At 35.3% G+C, this 15,733-nt stretch overlaps 1 pseudogene; it reads right to left on the reverse strand.

Moving 5' to 3' along the window:
• Window positions 1-4,843: 4,843 nt before the first annotated feature.
• LOC122121526 lies at window positions 4,844-6,060 on the reverse strand (annotated as a pseudogene).
• Window positions 6,061-15,733: the final 9,673 nt, after the last annotated feature.

A 15,733-nucleotide genomic window follows, 5' to 3' on the forward strand; every position in this document is an offset into this window, starting at 1 on the left:
CTAGGATGACTTTATGGCATAAAACCTTGGGATTGATTGTCATGGAAATAATAGCATACTCTGATGAACAAATGTTTACTCTTAAGGAATTAATTATTATAGATACTTCATAGTCTTATCCACTACCAGAATGTGGCTATTTTTTCTGTTGAATTTTCAATATGTAATGCCCCATTGGAAACTGTGTCTATTGAAGAATTAAATAAATTGCAAACAAGTACTGTTTGGAATGTCTCTGTTATGGCATGTTCAGAATTTGAAAATGAGTAATTAGTCATCTTAGAATTATGAAGAACATATATATCCTGTCCTCTTAACAATTATTCAGCTTTAAAAGTTAAGAATTTCCATAGAATTGACTTGCTTTCTGTTTTACTATGAGACAATATTAAAATATTTTTTTTTCAAAATAATGGCAAGTATATTGTCAAAATATTGTATAGCTTCATAACTTTCAAGTTGATGACCCTCTGAGAAAGAAGGAGTAATTAAATCAAATTAGAAGCCAAATAGGGTTCACTTTTTAAAAAGGTAATATCCAGGAGGGGGGACCAAGATGGCGATGGGGCAGTAGGGAAACGCCACAGCTCTCCCCAACCAAAAAGATAGTTCGAGTTCCAACACTTAATCTCCCTAAGAGACCAACAACAACAAAAAGACGAACACTCAGAGAAAAACAGGAGGTGGAAAATAACAAAAAAGAAAGAGAGGAAAAGAAGAATTTCAGAACAAGAGAAGAGTGAAGATCCCTCCCCCAACCTTCACTGGCCTAGCGACAGCATGCCAAGCCATGGCAAGCCAGCCCAGGGAGTCCCAGAGACACAGGGCTGCCTGCAGATTACCAGCGCAGAAGCCGCCTGAGGTACCAGTTTGCAGACCCGCTGATCACCACAAACAGAGAAACCTACCAGCTGGGAGTCTCCAGGAAGATCCTACCCACCCCTCACTCTCCATCTGAGTAAAGAGGCTCCATCCCCCACTAGGCCTCATGATGCGAAAGGGGGATAGGTTCTTGGTGCTACAGCCCTTCCCTCCCTAAGGGCACCCCCCCCACGCCTCTCTGTGCCTTCACTACCTACTAAGTGCTTGACCCAGGTTGGGGGCCCAGTGAACAAGATGGGCAACAGCAACAAAAATCCAGCTGCCTCTTCCAGGCTGCCCACCAGAGTTTCTGGTCCACTGTCTACCTCTACCCATGTCTGGGGACCTGGAGACTCAAGCCTGTGCCCCACACACACTGCAAAAAAAAAAAAAAAGAGGCTCCATCCCACCAAAGCTGCCGGGCACCAGCAGTGAGACAAAGGGAGCTGTCTGCAGTTTGTGCAGAAGCCGCCTGAGTTACCAGTGTCAGACCCACTGATTGCCACGACCCAGCGGGGGCTGCTGGGATCCCAGAGACACAGGGAGCTGCATGCAGATCACCCACGCAAAAGACACCTGAGGTACCAGTGTCAGACCCCCGATTGTGACGACCCTGTGGGGGCCACCGGGGGTCCCAGAGACACAGGGAGCTTCATGCAGATATGAAAAAATCACTCAAATTAAGCCAAAGGGAAATTCAAGAGCAAGCAGATAATGCCAAGATAAGGATTCAAATGGTTTTTCTTATGAATGTTTCTAACATATTTATAAGTTGATTTCTTTGTTGCTTTGTATTTCCCTTCACCATGGAATAACGCCTGTTTTCATTATATTTGATGTTGGTATAATTTTTGGAAGGGAAAGGGAATAACATATCATTTAAATAAGAATACAGGTAGGCCTATTGCAAACATGAGATATAGAAGTCGTTATGTCAATAAATGAACTTTACAACTTTTGGATAGGGGGTTGGGGGTGGGACAAGGGAAGGGATGGGAAGGGGAAACAAAGGAGAAGGAGATAATGCTTGATAAGAAATGCACTCAATATCTTTCCCATGTAATTGTAACCCCTCTGTATGGTATTTTCACAATTAAAAAAATCAGTTGATCAGAAAAAAACAGTATGGGTTTCCATAGAATTAAACTGTTTTCAGTACTTTAAGGATGATCTCAAAGAAATATGTTCTGGGTTTTTTTTCATGATTGCTTGTTGTTTAGTGTTTGCTGATTCTGGGGCTTGAACTCAGAGGCTGGACAATGTCCCTGAACAATAGTGTCTTCCCTGTCCAACTGCCCCCCAAACCATTACTCTACTTCTGGAGCCAAAAATCCACTTCTGGCCCTTTTGATGTTTAATTACAGACAAAAATTTGACAGACTCTCTTGCCTTGGTTGGATTTGAACTGAGATAATATGAAAACCAAGTGACATCAACTGTATCAAGATTTCTGTTTTGAACCATGGAAAACTAGATGAAGTTTATTATAAATCTAATATTAATTAGCCTCTGGCTTTTTTGTGCCATGACATACCAAAAATATTTCCAAATCTCACTTAGACTACGTATCCCATTTTGAATACAAGTGACCACAAAAAGCCTGGAAGCATTGAATTTACAGGAATAAACTTCACCTGATGTCTAAGCACATTCCTGGCAATAATTTTCGTGACCTATTAGCTAAACTTTTTTTTTTCGACACAGTATTCTATTATAAGTAAAGTAGATGAATTAAGGGCTCTTGTCAGCTATCATTATGGAAAGAGTAATTATATATTTTAAGTATGGGTTCTTTATTTTGCAATTACTATCTAAATGACTTTTGGCAGTCTTGGGGCTTGAACTCAGGGTCAAAGAAATGTTCCTGAGTTTTTTTTTCTTTGCTCAAGGCTAGCATTCTACCACTTGAGCCACAGCACCACTTCCAGTGTTGTTTTTTCTGTTAATTTGGTACTGAGGAATTTAACCCAGGGTGTCATTCATGCTAGGCAATCAATGTACCATGATGCCATATTCCCAAAGCCCTAAATGACTTTCTTAAGATGTCATTACTTTTTCATTCCATTACTATGTATTATAATTTGGGGCAGGTGGTAGAAAAGAAATGGAAAAAATACTAAGTCCAGTAAGGCTTACGTTCCTATCACATCACTAAGGAAGTACAGTGTTAAGTTGTGTGGGATTCTTAGGGCTCTTGCATGTGATATTAACAGTCATCTCTGACATGCATGACATTCTGCTTCCACTTTCAAGGTCAAGAACCAAATATCTAAGCCTTTTTATTGGTTGGGTGTGTTTTCTAGGAATGAAGAAGGAGGATGAGGAAGGTTATGGTGGAAAAATATGTATATTGGCTTCTGTCCACAATTTTGGATTTTTATAAAGTGCTACTGATGAACTTCCATTTACATCTAATTGATTATGCTATCTGCATCAGATGCAGATTAAATGAAGGCATTTAGTCTGTTGGATAGTCACATATATTAACAAAATCTATTTCTAAAAAAAGAGATACTAGGTAAGAAAGAATAAAGGATTGTCTATAAAATGGTTTATTTTCCTAGCAGAACAAAATTTAGTATTGAAATGATTACTCCAGCTTTCTCTGAGGTTTTATGCTCTCTCAGTATCAAAATGTTCTCTAATTCCTGTAACATCCAAGCATAAAAGACATGATTTGAAGATCTCAGTAGTTTCAGAAAAAAAAGTACATAATAGCTTCCTTCCTTCAGAGACATGTGATGGCAAGTATGATTGATCGTATTATAGTTCTCTTTGTTTTCATCTTTATCTCAAGTGGTGCATATCTTGGCATATTACATTATGTCCTGCATCAGCTCCCTGTAGGTGAGATTTACCTCTGCTCTGCAATGTCAAGATGGGTCATATGACTTACTTCAGCTTACAAAAATGAGCTAGAAGTTGTGAAAGACTATTTCTAGGAGAAGAATTCTATCTCATTGTTTGTGTCTAACAGCTGACTTGTTTTCCCTTAGCTATAAAATAGCATGTCTCCAGAGGGAGCCTTCTTTCAAATTAAATACTGGAAGAATATAACATGTGAAATTGAGGCAAAACTCAAATACAGCCACATACATATAATACAGCAAGAACTAAGCTAATATTAGAATATGATATTAAAATGTGTGTTTCTTACCATCCTTGTATACCTTTAAGATAGTTGAATATAGCACACCAGAATTTAACAAATATTAAAGAAGAACTAAACAAATAGATAACATTTCGTGTATGAGGCTATTACATTTTTTATAAATAAGCATTCACCATTTGATCACTTGTGGGATTATTTTTTCTATTGATGTGTTTAATCACTCTAGAGCACTGTATCTAATATCCCCAATGATTATCCAGACCTTGTGATTGAGATGAGGAAGAATAAAATGTCTAGATTTTTCCTTGTCTTTTCCTCTTCTGCTTTTTCTAGTGTGAATTTTCATCTTTCTCCAAATTCTCCTATTAATAAAGGAAGAATGACACATTGCAAATATCAAGCTAAAGTCTTCAAAGCAAGAATTTCATTCTTTCAAAAATAGGTGAAGTAAATCAGTGTGTCGAGGAAGAATAAAATCATGATTATTTTTCCCTGTCTAGCTTCCATCACAGTGTCTGAAGATGACTATAAATATCTAATAAACCACTTGCCTTGGCTAATTTTAAAAAAAAAGTTTTTTAAATAAATCGTAATTTTTAAAATTTTTTAAAAATAATTTTTAAAGAAATACTAATTTGTTGAGTGCTTATGGCAGGCATGAAATAAGACTGCATCAACATTGCTTGTTGAGAGGCTAAATTTTGTCAAAATCTAAGCATAATTAAAAATAGATTATTTTAAGATAACTAGTTATATGTACATTTTTTACATGAAAGGAGAATATTTATTTAAACAGAGCTCAATGTGGGACGATGGTATCCTCAGAGTGCATCCAGAGGGAAAAGGGAGGAGGGGCCAAATAAGACTCAATCAACGGCACTACCACACCTTTACTGTTTGATCTACACTGCCAGTCACCACATAGAAGGCCGTCTTGTGGAAATCCAAGAGGTAACAAAGTGTTGATGCGCAATGAGAGTTTTCATCCATCGCTTATTCTTGTAATCCCATACACGTAGGGTCTTGTCATCAGCACAACTCAAAATAAAATTTCCCCTAGAATGGAACAGAACTCCACGTACCCAGTTATCATGACCCAAAGAGTCATAAGGCACATGCCAGTACTGACATCCCACATCTTAATAGTTTTGTCTCTGGATCCAGATAGCAAGAATGGTCCAGGATTGCCACTTTTTTTAGTCTCAGATCCTGTTGCTTCAGAGATGGAAGAATATGAACTTTCTGGAGTCTAGGAAATTCATTTCACCACATGCTCATGTTCTCAGAGCTCTGCTTTGCACTCCTTTGTTGCTACGACCCACACACGACCAGTCTGGTCATTGAAACAGCTAGCTATCAGAGTGCCATCCTGATTTGGCTATACCATACCCACCCATTCTCTGTGTCCTGTAAATGTCTTCACACAGTAGCCAGTTTGCACTTCCCACATTTTCATAGTTTTATCCCGTGAAGCAGACACTATATGATCTCCATTAGGCATGATGGCTACTGAAGAGACATTGTGGTCATGGCCATGCATGGTTCTGATGCATTCAAATCCCTGAAAATCCCATAGTTTAATGGTCATATCTGCAGAACAGGAAGCCAGAAGCTTGTCACTGTGGTCAAAGGAAATATCGTGTAAAGAATCTGTATGTCCCTTAAGAGTTCATTCAGAATCTCCAGTCTCACAATCCCACACCATAATTATACCATCCTCTGAAGCAGAGACCATGACACTGAACACAGCATGGAAAATGACTCCAGTGACCACTCAATGCATATTTCTCTGGTGGATGGGGAATCCATTCTTTTGGATCTCGTTTCTGACCAAGAGGACCACTTGACATAAATACTTCTGTTGCTTCATTTAGATTTGATTCTAATTCCATAACCTTTTTTTGTAATATAATAACAGATGTCCATTTTTTTCTCAAAAGGCCAACACTCTTTGTATCTAATTCTTCATTCATATCTAATTTAGCTTCCTTTTAAAAAACCGAATATGCCTCTTCATAGCCATTTGAAAGAAGATAATCTGCTATAGCTCGATTTAGTTCATCTCATTGTCCCTGGGACAGCACCATTTTGGCTTTAATGTGAAGCTTATTTGATATAGTGGTATGGCCCTCCTACAGGAAATCAAGAAGCTTTGTAATCCTTGAATATATAATCAAATATGCCACTAAGTGCTTCCACACAGAGGAAAGTATTCTTTTGCAAGTGAATCCAGTAATCAGGAAATAGTTAATAAGTAAGGTTTATTCCACCTTAGTACTGCTTGACTTCTAGTTTTATAGGTACATTTTTAACATAACATACACACAGAGACATCCTTTTTCTTCTTTTCCTCTCCACACTTATTCTTCAATAAGCAGTTAAGGTCATTCAAATAGATGTGTTTCTTTCAGAAATAGATAAGACACAAAAAAGTTAGAAAAAGAGAACCAGGATTGGGTGGCACCACCCAATCTTGCTATTTAAAAATAGCAGTCAAATAAATATTAACCATAATTCCAAAATAATAGCAGCCAAATGCTCTTGAAAAGAGAAGATTTGAAGCAGAATGTGTAACAATTGATAGTGCCAGGACAGCTTCAGGAGCTGCTCTCTGGGCTTTTGGGTTTTTAGTACATGACAACATTTAAATCATGATTAATTGCTTTCAGGGACTAATTTTTGTTCTAGTTTTATTTCATTGAAGAAATATGTTGTTCAAATTTAATGAAAGAATAACAGGTTATAATAGAAAGAATGCTACACACGTTGTAGGCAGCAAAATGCCTTCCCCACATATCTATCATCCCCAAATATCTAATCCTTCAAATGTAGATGTGCAGTATATATACATGTGTGTGTGTGTGTGTGTGTGTGTGTGTGTGTGTGTGTTTGTGTGTGTCTTTGTAAAAAATGACCTTTCATTATCCAAGGAACACAAATTTGAATAATTATCAGATAGGGAAGCATACTCAAATGGGTATTTAACAGTTCCAGCTGTAGTTGGAAAGGGACATGATTAGGTAAGAATAATCAGAAAGATGTAAAAAGGCTAAATTAGAAGATAAAGGAAAAGACAACAACCCAGATTCTGAAGTTTCTTGAAAGCAGAACAGGAAGTAAAAGTCTTTTCCACTAAAATCACCTGAAAATATTTCAGCTATGTCAGTGGCTCGATTTAAATCTAGTGAGACATCTTTTAGATTTCTGTCCTTTAGAACTCTAAAATGATAAATATGGATTATACAGGCCACGTAACTTGTAGAAATTTGTTACAGCAGATTGTGTATAGTAAACTAAGGGAATTACAGTCTTTTCCTGATACAACTGCAGGGACATTACATATCATGGTTTCTGAAAATAAGAAAAAGTTGCCACCGGCTTTGTACACATGTATGATATACATAAAACAGCACTGCTTATCACTTATCAATTAATTATACTTTTGGCATATAAGTATATAAACATATAAATATGAATTATGTGAGAAAAGTGTCATTTATCCAATTGATTCAATGACAACTAAAACCAGAAAACACGTCTTTACATTTATATAAACTAGTATATCTAGTAAGGATTTAAAAAAATTAGAATATATATTTTAACATTTACTTCAAAATATTTGTTTATTTGTGTGTTTATCTTTAATTTTTATCACTCATGGGGGCTTGAAATCTGGGCCTGGAGGCTCTCCCTCAGCTCTTCATCTCAAAGCTAGTGCTCTACCACTTGATCCACTGCCAGTTTTCTGGTGGCTCATTGGAGCTATGAGTCTCACGGACTTTCCTGCCTAGGCTGGCTTGAACCATGATTCTCAGCTCTCAGACTCCTTAGTAGCAAGGATTACAAGAAGGAACCACTGGCACCAGCTACATATTTTTTTTACACATTTATGAAGTATTGAGTTGTAATCCCATACTTTTATATGTTGTGTAATGATCAAGCTATCTCATATCCCTTAATTTCTGTATGCAACATTTCTTTTTAGTGAGACTCCTCAAAACCTTGTCTGTTGGTGGTGATGAAATACCTATTCTTAACTATAATCACTTTGCTTCTTGTAGTATTCAATTAATATATTTATTTTATTCATGGAAGTCTGCTAATTAAAATTAGATAAAACATGCATTATAAAGTCGAAGAAATTCATGGTTCCATTACTTGTTTTAGGAAAACAATTGTGCCTTTTGTTTTCAATTATATTTCTTTGGGAATGTGTAATATTCATTAATTTAAGAATTAAAATTGATAACAGTTACTTTATATCAACTTGATTCAAACGTATTTGAAAATTGCACACTTAACCCAAATATACTTCCACTTTCTTCTACCACTTAATTAAAATAACAGTAAAGCAAAGCTTGTTGTTAGCTGTTCATGTGCAAAGTCCTAGAAACTCGGGCCTCTAAAGCTTGACTATTTTGGTTCAATTTCAGTCTAAACAGACAAAAATGTGAAAAGTTATCTCCAATTATCCAGCAAGAAGGAGAAGGTGATGTGGCTCAAGGAATAGAGTGTCATCAGCCATGAGCAAAAAATTCAAGGTAGACCACTAATCATTGAGTTTAAGCCCTACAAATGGCATATATACACAACACAACAATCAAAATGTACTATGAACATCAATAATGCAGACAAAATAGTAGAAAAGATCATGAGAAATGTTGTGTAAACATCTGGAAGACAGAAATCATTTGACAGAACTTTGATTTATGAGAGGGAAAATCATAGTTTCATTTGTACAATCTCATTGTAGTCATTGTGTTGAAACCTGGCTACTGGGTAACTCGTGAAAGAGTAGATTAGATTACCTTTCCTAGCAGACATTGCCTGTGACTATGCAACATCCCACTCAGCAAAAATCTAAAATCTTGCTTGTTAATTTATAAATAACCTCATTTTAGAGGCTGTTTGGTTCACATAGACAGGTATCCTAATTTTGAAGCTTCAGACCAGAGCTTTTGTTAATAACCCCTTCTGCTTTAACCCCCCCCCCCCACCTTCCCTTGTGCAGGTATACCTTACTTAGCTGGTAGCAAGCCAAAACATTGAACTAGACCCCCCCACACCCTGCCTTAATCCCTACTTTCCTCCAGGTATAACTCATTTCATATGCTGTCTATGTCTTAGCTTTAGTTGTTTTCTTTCTAATCCCCACAAGTGTCAAGCCACTATAAATAACCTAGTTAGAAAAGGGAGTAAGGATTTACCATTGGATGAGGCTCTCATCTGTAGTTTTGCTCCCTAATAAATCTGTGCTATATTATCTCTTTATTCTCCAGGGCCTTTGAGTCTGATAAATGATGGATTTGGTTTGATGTAATCCCATTTACCCAGACTTAAATTGATTCGTTTTGGTTTGTGATCTGTGGAAGTTCTGATGTGTGCCAAGGAGACCTCGTCTTTTCCATAACCCTTCCTGTAACACTCTCAATGTATCTGGTCTTACATTAAGGTCTTCGATCCATTTAGAATCGCTTCTAGTGCAAGGATATATATAGGATCTAACTTCCGTTTTCTGTGTACAGCCAATTCTACCAGGACAAATTTTGAAGAGGCTGTCTATCTTCCATCCTGTGTTTCTGGGTCCCTTATCAAAGATTTTGTGCCTATAGGAGTGGTTTCATTTCTGGATCCTCAATTCTGTTGTATTGATGCAATTCTGTGCTTCCATTGAAAAGAATGGCTTTACCCCATTCTTGAGGAAATAGAAAGACTGGGAAAAAATGATATTAAGTGAAATAAACCAGATACAATTAAATATATCTTGCATGGTTTTCCTCATTTCTAATAACTAGAATATCTCCATAAATGTACACTTTAATCCAATAATTGTAAAAGACAACTAATTACATTTGGACACGATGAACTAACAGTACTCTAAGTATTCACATGGCCAGAACAAGGGAAACTATTCTTTGGAGAGGATCACAATGGCTCAATATTTATGTGCATATGACCATATAAAATATTGCTTATTGCCATGAACTCTAAGAATCAATCATACATGAGAAATTCATATCTCTGTATATAATTTTAGTAGATGTCATGAAAACAACTGACTTCCCTGTAATCTCAAAAGCAAAATTCTATGTTTAGAAGATAAAATTGAGGAAAGTTTTCACCTCATAAACTAAAATATGTTGTGGGAATAGTGGGAAAGAAAAGATAAGATGAAAATTAGAGTAGCTATATATTGAAGAATTCATCAACAATTTCCAAAACAAGAGAGCTTGGGTGCAGCTCAGTTGTAGGAATAGACGTATATATGTATATAAAGCCATGGGTTAAATCTCCAAGAAGGCCTTATAATAAGTTAATAAACAGTAATAATAAAATAATTACTTGAAATAAATTCTTTCATATTAGAGAGGCCTGAATCCTAAAAAAAAACCAAAATACTCTCAATTCTTGTATCCAAAGACATAAAACTACAAGAATGAAGAGGAAACAGTTTTCTTTTTCTATTCTTTCTGTTCCTTTTCTGTTTTCTTCTTTTTTTTCCTTTGGCACTATTCATGCTTGAAGTTGCTAACGTTCTGACCACTTTAGATTATTTTTCAGATGAGGTCTTAGTTTTTGGCCAAGCATCCTTTGAGAAATAACCTCTTACCTATGACTACCACAAACGTGAGATAACAGGGGAATTACACTATATCTACCTTTCTTTGTTTTTGTAGTTTCTCACAATTTTTTTTTCAGAACTGGCCCTGATATCAGTCTTCTAAATAACTGCCTTCTAATTAGCAAGGTATGTTTCATCTCAAGCTTGGAACCAGACTATTTTTCAATGTAAACATTCAATATTGACTTCTGTTTTCTAGATATCATTAAATATTATTAAGGTTATGATAGACATTTATGATGTTATAGAAAAACATATAGAAATCCCTTGAATACTTTTTCCAGTTTCTTAAATATTTATAGTATGACAGACAAGTAGGACCTTAATATTTCACAAGTACCTTATGCAGACTTCAGTTGTTTTAATTATTTTGTGCACATATTAAGTTCAATATAATTTTATCAACCCTATGTGAATATACCATATTTACAGATACATTTCTTTACCAAAAATAAGTCTGTATCATGCTTCCCTTTTAAAATTAAACCCACAACTTCTCTTTGTCCCATCCCAAACTTGTTTCATCCTGGCAACCAACACATTTTTTTTCTCCAACTTCTAAATCCTGCAATAAATAAGTTTTAGGATTGCCTTAAATCTATGATAGATTTCCCCCAGTTGTTCTATGCCTTAATATTGTATTGCATTCACTCGAGTTGCCTTTTGGTATTAGAGAATGTAGCATAATTCATTTCCCATTCACCTGAATAAATCCGGAATTGATTTCCATTTTTTTTTTTTACTAGAGGAAATAATGCTGCTATAAAACCTCCGTGTTTTGACCTTTGGGTCAATGTTACATTTTATTTCTGAGAGACCAAGCCTGAAGAGCTCAGTTCCTGTGCTGTACGGTAGGTGTTTGCGTATTTCATATTTTAGGAAACTGTCAAAATGTTTTCAAAAGTGGCTTTCCCGTTTGACATTCTTTTCAGCATCCAGTTTCTCTGTTTCTTGATAGCATTTAGTATGGTAATTATTGTATTGTATGAACTAATTCTCATCCATGTTTTATGATGTCATTTTAGTCTCAATGTTCATTTATTTGATGAATGATGAGGCTTTTCTTTTGCTTATTTTTCACAACATGTTTTTTTTTTCTGGTTTCTAATTGATTTTAGGGTTAGGTTTTGAGATTACTATGTAGAGTCTAGATTTGAGGCATTCCTCAGGTATAAGATTTGCAAATATTTTATCCTTGAGTATGGGTACCCTTCATCATTATCATCATCATCATCATCATCATCATTACTATTAATATTACAACTATTACTTTTGCACATGTGTGTATGGTCCTGGGGCTTGAACTCAGTGTCTCTGAGATTTGTTGCACTTCGTTACAATTTATCATTTCAGTCATGCCTCACTTCTGGCTTCTTTGCTGATTAATCAGAGATAAGCTTCTCATTGACTTTATTTTGTGGACTGCCTTCAAACAGCAATACTAACATCACAGCCTACCAAGTATCTAGAATGAGATACATGAGCCACCTGCTCCCAACTTCTATTCACTACTTGTATATGAGCTTTCACAGACTAAATTATTTTACGCTTTTATTGAGTTCTACTACATCAAGATTTCCTTTTATATGATTTTAATGCAAAATATAAGAATGCTTCTATCTCCAAATTTTTCAAGACATCTTCCTTTACTTGACATTTACATCACTCTTTTCATTTGATATGCCACCTTCAAATCTTGCTTGAAGTTAATATTTGAATAAATTGTTATGTTTAAACATTCACTTTTTAATTCTCCCCAATACTATCTAACTTATTACCCCTTATTAAAGAGAATGTCATTCCACAAGTATTTGGTTTTACACACTTATTAAATTTTCCTAGATAATATTTATGCAGCTCTAATCTGGTACCCTATAGACCCATTGATTTGTATAACCTTTCCTCTACAAATATAACAATTTTAAACTAACAGCTTTAATATTGGACAGAAAAATATATTCCAGTATATTTTCCTTTGTCAATGAGTTAAAGAGTGTTGGTCACATGTTTTCAGAAATTTGTCATAAACTTACAAATAAAACTGTGAAGGTGGGCGCTGTTGGCTCACACTTAAAATCCTAGCTGCACAAGAGGCTGAGATCTGAGGTTTGTGGTTCAAATCCAGCTGGAACGGGAATGACTGTGAGACTCTCATCTCCATTAAACACAGAAAACCAGAAGTGGCACAGTTGTTCAAGGGGTAAAGCACTCACTTTGAGGTGAAGAGCTGAGGGACAGTATCCAGGCCCAGATTTCACTCCCCATGAATGACCAAACAGAAAGGGACAAGGGAAAATTAATATCTTTGGTCAATTGTATCTTCCAATCCACAAAATATATGTCTCCATTTACTTAGATTTTTGCTTTTATATTTAGCATTGTATAATTTTCAGTGACAGTGGGTGAACAACACTGAAATACATTTTGATGAGATGTGAAGATAGCACAAAAAATCGACAGAAAACCATTGAAAAATAAGGAGCAATGGGAATGGGAAAGACAGAAACAGGTTAACCAGGTCTTTGATCATTATGTGAGTGTGTAAAATATTTCAATAAGATTTCTTCCTACAATTTATATACACCAATTTATAAATATCTTTCAAAGGCATTGGTATTCAAGTATGACATAAGGGAGAAATACAGATTCTGTGGTGAAATGAAAGATAGATGAGTAAATACATTACTATGGTTATTGTATAAATAACCTAGGAAATTTGGTCAATATTCTGAGGGCTCATGGCTCATTAGATTAGAAGGCCATTGATATCTAAGATAATACTAAAATGTTAGACTTGAGCCTATCTTTAAGACTGCTTAATGCTATTGCTTTTGAGTCTGTATTCTCTTTGTTGTTGTTGTTGGTGGTGGTGGTGGTGGTTGTGGTGGTGGTGGTGGTCATGGCCTTGAACTCTGTGCCTGGGCACTGTCCCTCAGCTATTCAGCTCAAGGCTAGAGCTCTACCACTTGAGCCATAGTTTCACTTCTGGTTTTCTGATGGTTTATTGGTGGTAAGAGTCTCATGGACTTTTCCTGCCAGGCTGGCTTTGAACCATGATCTGCAGATCTCAGCTTCCTGAGTAGCTAGCATTATAAGTGTGAGCCACTGGCACCAGGATTGAGTCAATATTCTGAGTACAAGGAAAAAATAAAATGGTTTGGAACCAACTTGTAGAACACTGCGTTTTTGGCTTCAGAATAGAGCTGGCAGGTATCTTATGAGTAGATAGCTTTAGGGAAAATTGAATATATAATTCCACATGGAATGCTACAAAACATTTTAGCAAAGTTCCAAAAATGATAAGGACATGAAATGCAAAAACTACCGTGGTAATAAAGGCAATGTTTAGGAGTTCTTTCTTTATTGATTCTGTTGTAAATGGACAATGTTATTTTATTCATTTTTCTTGTTGTTGATTCCTTTGTATGTTCTTTCCCCTATGGCATATCCCCTGTTGTCACTGTACTCAATTTTGATACCCAACATCTTGTATATACATGTCTAATCTGAGGAATGGAATGGGAATTACAAAACACTGAAAGAAGGACACATGATGAACCATTGCAACAAAGATACACACAGGAGAGTATATTGGAAACGAATTTTACCACTTCATGCTATGAGGGTTGGGTAGATTAAAATGAGGGAGCTAGGGGAGAGAAGTGATAGTGCGACAACAACAAGGAAGGGAAGAGGTATCAATGATCAACAAAGAAGGTACTCATTGCCTTACTCATATAACTGTAACCCCTCTTTATAACATCTCAAGAATAAAATAAAATAAAGTAAAATCAATAAAGAACATGTTTGGCAAATAAAGTAAACTGATAAGTTACAGACAAATGAAACTAATATGCACTTATACTGATATACATGTATGTACACATCTGTATATTCATATGTGTGTATACATATATAGGTATTTCTATATACATATATAGGTAGGAATATATGCATATGTACACAGTGTGTGTATACACATATATATATATATATATATATATATATGTATTTCAAGAGATTTGAATAAGAAATACACTAAGAACATATTAATGCCAATGAAAAATTTTAACCTCCTGAATAAGTTATCAAAAATCCACATATATATCTTTATAATATACCAAGAACCAAAGAACATATGGAAAGATCATAACAAACCTAGACATTGCAAACAAATACAGATTTGTAAAAATAGAAAAAACAATAAGACAACACTACACAACCAGTATGTAGAAATTGATATCCTCATACATTGGTGATTGGCACTTAAAATGATATAGTCAGTTTGTTAAACATACTGGCAATCTTTAAGATATTACACATATAGTTGCCTCTATGAGCCATCATTTTGAATCATAATTTTATATACAAAATAGATTTCAACATATGTCCAATGAGACACATGTACAAGAATATGCATAGCAAAACCTTTTACAATAAGATATAATAAAATGTTGAAATGCCCATTGAGGATGTTAGACAATTATACACATGCATACAAAACAATATGGTCTAGCCATGAAAAAATTTACGTGGACTTACTTGAAAACCCTAATATTACATGGGATAAATGGATAAAATAGACTACATTTTCTAATTTTATGGGCTTTTTAAAAATTGGAACATCTGTATTGGTAGACTATGAAATTATGGTTGGTCAAGTGGAGTATAGGTTGAAATGATGACAGGAAGGGTCTACTAATAAATATTGGAGTATTTTGAGAGGGTAATGATGATAAAATGTTCTAGAACTGAAGGTGATGTTCACACTCAAACTCTTTAACATTCTAAGAATCATTTACTTTATCAGAGAATTACAGATTGCATTTGTATGAACATTAGGAAAAATTTTAGAATAGCAGTGGGTTAATCTGGGTAATAATTTAGAATTTAAAATCACAGAATTCTGTAATGCATAACTTTAGTATGCGGATGAATAAGGCTATCAATAAAATATGATCTGTGATATATCCTATGAGTGACTATGACATTGCAAGTAAGTGCATATTCCACAAAATTATGTAAATTGAGAGATGAGATAGGATTGAGGGGAATGAGGAATAATGATCATCAAGATGCACTGTATTGGGTTGGAAATGTGGCTTACAGGTAGACATAATGGTAATCTGAAGCCCTGG

This window comes from Dipodomys spectabilis, unplaced genomic scaffold (assembly GCF_019054845.1).
Source record: "Dipodomys spectabilis isolate Male_0828 unplaced genomic scaffold, ASM1905484v1 ptg000189l, whole genome shotgun sequence".
NCBI classification, from domain to species: Eukaryota; Metazoa; Chordata; class Mammalia; order Rodentia; family Heteromyidae; genus Dipodomys; species Dipodomys spectabilis.